The sequence below is a fragment of the Rhipicephalus sanguineus genome, chromosome 4 (assembly GCF_013339695.2).
Source record: "Rhipicephalus sanguineus isolate Rsan-2018 chromosome 4, BIME_Rsan_1.4, whole genome shotgun sequence".
Classification (NCBI taxonomy): Eukaryota; Metazoa; Arthropoda; class Arachnida; order Ixodida; family Ixodidae; genus Rhipicephalus; species Rhipicephalus sanguineus.
Genome location: NC_051179.1, coordinates 79,361,154 through 79,368,817, shown reverse-complemented (window position 1 = coordinate 79,368,817; position 7,664 = coordinate 79,361,154).

The following is a 7,664-nucleotide window of genomic DNA, read 5'->3' as shown; positions in this document are numbered from 1 at the left end:
CATGAATAAATGCAGAGAAACAGGCTGGAAATGCGCGGCATTATCAGCCAAAGTTGACCGAAGCAACACTTTGAAGGTTTATGTAACGAAATGGAAAGATGGCTACAAGGCTTATCGTGTCTGCGCAAATTACGTAAGAACCAGAAATTAAAAGAAAAAAAATAACAAACGAACAAGAAAGACGAGGCGTTTAGCACAAATGAATAGACTTGCGAGATAAACTGGATTTCTTTTTGCGCAAGGTCTTGTGAAGTCACTATGTACAAACATTTACTTGTAGGACCACCAAAGGTAAGGAGCAACGAGCTTGCTGCATGCGTGTCACGATCCGCATTAAATTCAATCGGTACAATATGATTCCTTTCGTCACTTCACTTTTTTCTGTTACCCAAAACCAGAGCTGCTTAAAAATTGTGACTAAAGCACATCGGTTCAGAATTTTGCTAATTAGTCGATTAAGTCATTTACATTGTTGATGAATGTGGCGTATGTCCTTCCGATTTGGGGCTTGTACGAACGTCAAATCTCAAATAAAATACGTTTTAGGCCGCATTTTGTGATTGGTATTGTGCAGATGACACCTATGTGCTCCCATCAGTGCGAAGTATCACTCAAAATGTGTTCGAATTTTTGTATCTAGGTCTCCTTTAAGAAACGTAATGGCGCTAGATGGGTTAACTTTCTGTAATGGAAGGTGTGTGTGGAATGTGCAGTTCCGGTAAGCTTTGAGGATTCTTTATGTAAACTTATGAACTGTGCAAACGCACACAGCGAGTAGGCACATGGTTGTTGACCGTCGGGGCCATTCTATGCCAATGGAGAGAGCGCAAGCCAGCGCAAGCGCTCACACGTCTTAATCCTGCGGGATCTGGCCAGGCGACTAATGAAGTGTTCGAACGCGTTGGCGCAAGCGAGCGCCGAACGAAGGAGCGTCTTCACGAGGGCACCACGAGAAGCGCACGCTACGTGCCTGACGCAGGCGCGACTACAGCGCAGCGGAGCGTACGCAGGTGCAGCCGGCAGCAACGAGCGCCGCCGTGAGAGCGAAAGAAACGGCACGCACCACGAGCGGGCGCAGAGAGCGACCTCACCCTTTCCCTCACCCTCAATCTGAGAAGACGCCACTGCAGTCTATTATTGTACATGTACCAACACCCAAAACACCGTCTTCATAGGTCTATTTGCAGCGAAGCTAGATGCGTTATGCTATCTAATGAGACCCTTAATTAATTGTACTTAAATATTGCACGTAGCAATATACTACTTCCTAGCCCAACAATTTTGTTTTATGTACTCACCAAAAGTCACTTTCCCATGTTCACTTGCGGTGAACCTATATGCACATATGTGCTTAAAGGGTGTAGTTAGGTGTTAAATAACCATCCACGGGGTTAACTAAGCCTTTCCTTCACTCAGTTCAATCCTCATTAACATATCTATACTATGCAAACAATATCTACAGAGACATTACTACTGTCTATAAAGATTTCTTTTATGTATCAGACTTTTGTTAAACCTTTTATAGCGCTATTTCGGGGTCACGAGAGGTCAGCCTCTCTCTTATAGCCTTATGTCCCCACGAATGAGCGTCGTAGTATATGTCGTTGTATGAAAGGTACTAGAAGAAAATTAGAAGACGCAAACACCCAAGAAGGATAGGCGAAAGGAAAGAGCGTCACTCTCAACTGACTTTATCCTTGAACCACCATCGCAATATGTACACCGTGTCACAGATGCGGAATAACAGACCACATGTCACATCCCAACAATCGGCCAACCTCAGTACAAGCGCTAGTTCTAAAAACTTTCAAAGAATTCGAACTTAGTTGGTCGCAGCACGACCGACATATCGCTAATACAGATATATTTTCTTCTTCTTATGTAGTATGCTTCTGGCATTTCTGGTTGAAGCACCTTGCTTCTACCAAGAATGGTGATATTGGCAAATCTTGCCTCACATCTACACGCGCTGCAGTGCATAGTCAAATGTGCCTAAAGAGTGTTCCTTAGAAAAGGAGAGCACAATTTCGTAGTCCACTCCCAACGCACAGGCAGGGTTTCCAGGTTTGGCTACATTGCGCCAATTTGACAACTTTTTTGGGACGGTGGCGGTAGGAAAAAAAATTACAGCATGTCCACGGGTGAATGATGAAGAGCTTGGGCGCAGCTCCTGAAGCAATCATGGTCTCGGGATTCGCTTCTCGTTGAGCCCGTTTCGCAGCGGCGTCCTTGGCGCGCACCGTCAAGCGAGCGCTGCGAAACACTGCCGCCAAGCGAGCGCCCGCCGCTGCGCATCGTCCATGCTCCGCCAACGATCCGACACGTACGGCGACGATCCAGGAGAATGAGAGAGGCGCTCGCTCCCCGCACATCGCCGCGCAGCCCGCGCAGCAGTCAATCGGAGAGCAGCGGCGCTTCCAGCGCCATCTAGTGTCGATTCACACAAGCGCCATATTGCACACAATTCTGTTGGACCAACGCCATCTAGGAAATGAGACGAGAAATGGTGATGACGACACAGATTGTTTACAGCGCCATCTAGAATATCGTCCCTGAACTGCAGTTTATATGTACTTCTATGAGACAGCGCCATCTATTGCATCATACGGGAGATCCGTTTACGCCGCACAACGGAGACGTGACAAGGTTAGACTAAGAGGAGCTACGCTCCTAAAGCGCCTCGGCTACTTGGCCACTTTCTGGCTAGTTTTCTTGTGCTTCAATGTGAACGAAATTAGCATTACCTTGGGACGTCGCAACCGCTGTCGTTCAAGTACGCATTGTCAAAACATGGTGACCAAGGAGTGTTTCCCGCTTCCAAAATTCAATTTGGCGCTTGCATTGAACAAAAAAAAATTTGAAATTTTGAAACAGTGGTTGAGAATGGGGTAAAACTGTTGCACGACATCTCATTTTGGCAGACCACCTATCGGTGAACCCGAGTTTAAACTGTAATTAGAAGTGAGCAGGACAACCGAAAGTGCTCCGCATCCAGGGCCCTCTGCATTAATCGACATTAGAAATCGTATATCGGACAAACTGCTTGTGTCGTTTCTTAGGAGAAGGCATGGACTGCGATTTAAGGATATTAAGTGCTAGGACTCTGCCATCACGTGAAAAAATTGCGGAAGTGACTACAATTTATGCGTCAATAAGAGTAACTGTGATTTTAAGCACATTCATGCAGCACTCATTTTTATTGCCGCTGATACTCCTACCCATTTAGGAAAAGTTGCGCAAAACACTTAAAGAGGATGCCATTTCTGCTATAGCGCAAGAAACTTCGTCATCCTGCACGAAATGATTGCTAAAGTCAGCAGTTTATGCTTTAACCTCAGAAATTGATTTGGAAGTGTTTTTTGCTGTATTTATTTGCATTTACACAAAAGGCTCTTGAATTTAGTCATTTTAAAAACAACGTTTCAGTTGTTTTCACATGCGTGTGGCCACTTTTGGCTATTTTTGCTGCCCTCGGTTGAAGTTGTCTACACTTTGGCTAGTTTTTCCACTTTCTTGGCTCTTTTTTGTCGTTTAGACCTGGCAGCCCTGCGCACAGGTGAAGTAGGGCCTCGCATGCTTCTTACCACAAATAGCAGGCATGGGTCCTCTTGAAATCTGTGTGCACAGGCCCGACAGCATCTTTGGCGCTGAAATCACCACAGGTACTTTGTACCTATATTAGCCACCTTTTAAAGGTTGTGTGCAACCTTCCAACTACTGGTCTTTTCTCGAACCACTGACCTCCCTTCTTTTGCTCTTTAAGCTTTTGAAGTAGGGATTGAGCCGCTGCCGCAACGAGCGAGCGAGGTTATCCAGCTGAATATAGCCGGCTCTCCTGGTTATCAAATTTCTGCATTCCTTCAGGGCAAGATCTAGCCAACGCACCTTCCAAACACATAAAAGCAGTAGTTCTCTTGACTACATTGAATTGAACAGCATCATAGGGCATCAGCTCTTTGCATGAACGAGGCTAGTAGGCACATCAGATATGCTCTTCTGAGAGTGAGGCTGCGATCTAAAAACTGAGATTTGTCGTTAGTAGGTAGCTCATGCGTTAAAGACAGCCCCTTCGCATGTTGTCGAAATTTCTTTAGGATTTCGTCCACCAAGTTGATGGGTGTCAAACATGGTTGAGCCTTTAAAACTACCAAAAAATCATCCACATACCTGCACACCCTGTGTACCTTTGTATTGTCAAGAGCCTGAGCTAACGCTCTGTCAAGAAATCCTAAAAAGAAGTTGCACAGTACGGGTGCCACACACGAGCTGATACAGATCCCTTTGCGTTGAAGATAATCCTGCCCATCGCACGTCACTAACGTCGAATTTTCTTGAACCATGCACCAACTAGTCCAACAACAAGAAGTTTTGCTGAAGTACGAAACGTACTATGGAAACAATGGCGTAACTGTCCCAGTAAAACAGTCTACGCGAAAACTATTCACAGAATCATCTAAGCACTTACAAACTCGATCTGTTGTGCTCGGTACTCCTGCTAGCGCTTAGCTTGCCCCATATTAACATGCCAGTGATGCTGCTTTTAGTTAGTTTAAGCGGAGTGAACACCGCTAGACGTTTGTAAGCGTGGCACATTGCTTCTATCGTCATGGTGGGGCATAGCCCATAACTGTGTTTTCTAGGTGGTGTTGTGTAGCAGGTCGCACGCAGAAGCGTCCGATGCACAGCAACCAGCTATCTGGAGTCATATTATTGTCTTGCCGAGAAAAAAAAGGCGAACGATTTATGAGTCGCACAAATAATAAGCGTCGCGTGGCTCGAGGTGCCCAGCCAGACGACCTTTCGCTGTGCTTGTTTGCTCGGCTACGCCAGAGACGACGCTGAACGCAGGAACAGAGGTCTAAGTTTAAATCGTAATAATATTGACCACGGCGTGGTTTTTCCTGGAACGAGCCTGTGCGGCCTTGCGGCCTTGGCCTTGCGGTGTGGAAAGAGTGAGGCTCATTAGGAAGTGGGGAGGGCTGCGCCGTGCCGAGAGAGGCCTGGCGGAAAGGGAGGGAAGGCAGTGCCTTGCCGGGACGGCCGATAGTGAAGCTTGGTGGAAACGGGGAACGAAAGGGAGGCTTGCCAAGAGGGGTGAGGGTGAGGCTTGACGGAAAGCGCTTCAGAGATTAACTGTTCGCGAGAAGTACATAAGTGAGAGGCATGGTGCAGTATAAAGGTGGCAGTCGGTTCTTAGGGTGTTCGCTCATCCACAATGGCCAAGGCTTGGCCTGCTCCTGAGCAAGAAGCCGCGTGACGTACGCAATAAAAATGCAATAGCCTGACGAAGGAGATCATCAACTTCGCTCTTTCGACGGCTTTCACGGAGTGCAGCCGGCTGCATTTTAACAGTCAAGCTGTTTAAGCTCGCCGTAATTTGTCTGTCAGAAACAGAAATGATCATTATCATCAACCGGCACGCGGTCCCTACCTCCTCTTCTTCATCTTCGTGCACTTCTGCGTCACTCCCAGAAAACATGCGCTGATTTCTCCGGCGTGGCCTGTAATAACCCTGAGGGGTGAGAGAACGAGTACAGAGAGAGAGAGAAAGAGAGAAAGAAATAGAGAGGGAGACAGAAAGGAAACTTAGAGATTTAAAGATAAAGAGGAAAGTTCTTGTCGAAAAAAATTCTTCACGGGGCGACATTAGAACCCGCGTACCCCCTATCCAAAGGCGGGAGTCCTAACCACTCGGCTGTCCAGGCATGCTAGCAGAGCATAACATAGCCTTTTCAGTGTAGTATGGCACGAGAGTGGGAAAGGGAAGTGAGCGTGAGGGTGTCAGGTGTGATGGTGAGGAGGAGGGAAAGGAGGCGGGGAGAGAGTAAAGCATAGCATAGAAAGAATGAGACAGAAATAGAGTGATAGCGAAAAACATATATATATATATATATATATATATATATATATATATATATATACATATATATATATATATATATATATATATATATATGTGTGTGTGTGTGTGTGTGTGTGTGTGTGTGTGTGTGTGTGTGTGCGCGTGTGAGAGAGAGAGAGAAAAACAGGGATGAGAGGGGAAGAAAGATAGCAAGAGCAAGAAAGAGAACGCAATGGAGAGAAATAAATAAATAGATATAAACAGAGAAAAACAGAGAGAAGAGAGAAGAAAGAAACAAATAGAGGAAGAACGAAAGAGAAAATTTGTAAAACCTAGCAATGCAGAAAAAGCCAAAATACTTAGGTGCCTATCAGCTCCGCTGTTTCTTTAGCATCGCGCCTCCAGCGCAAGCTACGGAAAGTTTTCTTCGAACTTCGCTAAATGGTGTACCGACAGAACGAGCCGATAGACCGAGTTACATAAAAACCGATATAGACGATTTTCCGCAGCTGATTTGTTCAATCAAAACTAGATGGACAAGCGCAGTCCTTGTATCTTCTTGTCGTCCGTGTTTAATACCGCGCAGTATACATACGTCGTTCCGATAGCGTCTGCACGCACGCGAGTAAAAGCGAGCAGACGGCAACGCCGGAAAGGTAAACATGGCGGCACCTGTGGATGCAGTTTCCTTCCGCCTCGAACTTATCGCGTCGTCGTCCTGCGCTGTGTGGCCCGTAAGTTCAAAACCTACGCATTTATTTGCTTTATATTCGCGTCCTGAAGCTTCGAGAGAAATGTACTCGTCGGTATTTTACAGTGTTTTTAAAATCCACTCTCATATTGTCGGAGACAAGGCTTAGCAGGCGCGGCTACATGAACACAGCTGATCGCAATGATAAAGACAAAGCTTACCTGACACTTATTCTGCAGCGTGAGCTGACACAAAGCAATGGCCGATTTTGCTATTTATTTATTGCTGTGAGGACATTGGGCGAGTAGCAAGCGCGATTTCGGAAGCGCGAGCTACTGGCGGCTGCTAATACAACAATTAAAGGCATATACCATAAATACGAAGTAGATTAAACATATCGCGTATCGTTGTGGAGTGGTACGTACGAAACAAACGCAAATGTGTCAACTTTTTCGACTTTGAAGCGATTACATGTAGAACTATGTTTTGCTGCGCAAGCATGTGACTGCTTACACCCTGCTGCAAGCAGTTTGTGTGGTACGGCGACGGCCGCTTCACTGGTCCAATGCGTTGGCTGGGGCAAATGGCTGGGGGAAGGCCAGTTACGATCACGTGATCAAACATGGCAGCACCCGTGCGCCGCTGCAGAAAATCGTCTATAATATGTGTCTCCTTTCGCTGTCTCCGAAAGCGTCATCACAACTGTTGCGACAGCTTCAAATGTCGATTTGATAAGGTACAAAGGACATGTTTCTTCTTCTTTACTTAATCACTGTCTCTCTCTCTCTCTCGGGGATGAAGACAGATTAAAGCAGCCGTTAAAGATTGGTAAATTAAGCTTCTTTACCGCTATAATTCTTCAGTATACAATATGCTTACTTTACTACTGCCTTCACATTTACAATATTTGTTTTCAGTTTTTTTTTCTTTTTCTATTCTTGTCGAATTCGTGCTCTATCCCCCGTATAGTGGGTTTAGCCAAAACACAACGCGCCATTTGACCGGATAAGATTTCGGGTGGTGGGGCCGCTCCGCCGTCAGGAAAGATTGGCAGGGATAATTCATATACGGGGGTTTCTGAAGATTTGTCGGTCGCCTGCACCCGTCCCGTCATATCCTTAACAGAAGAAG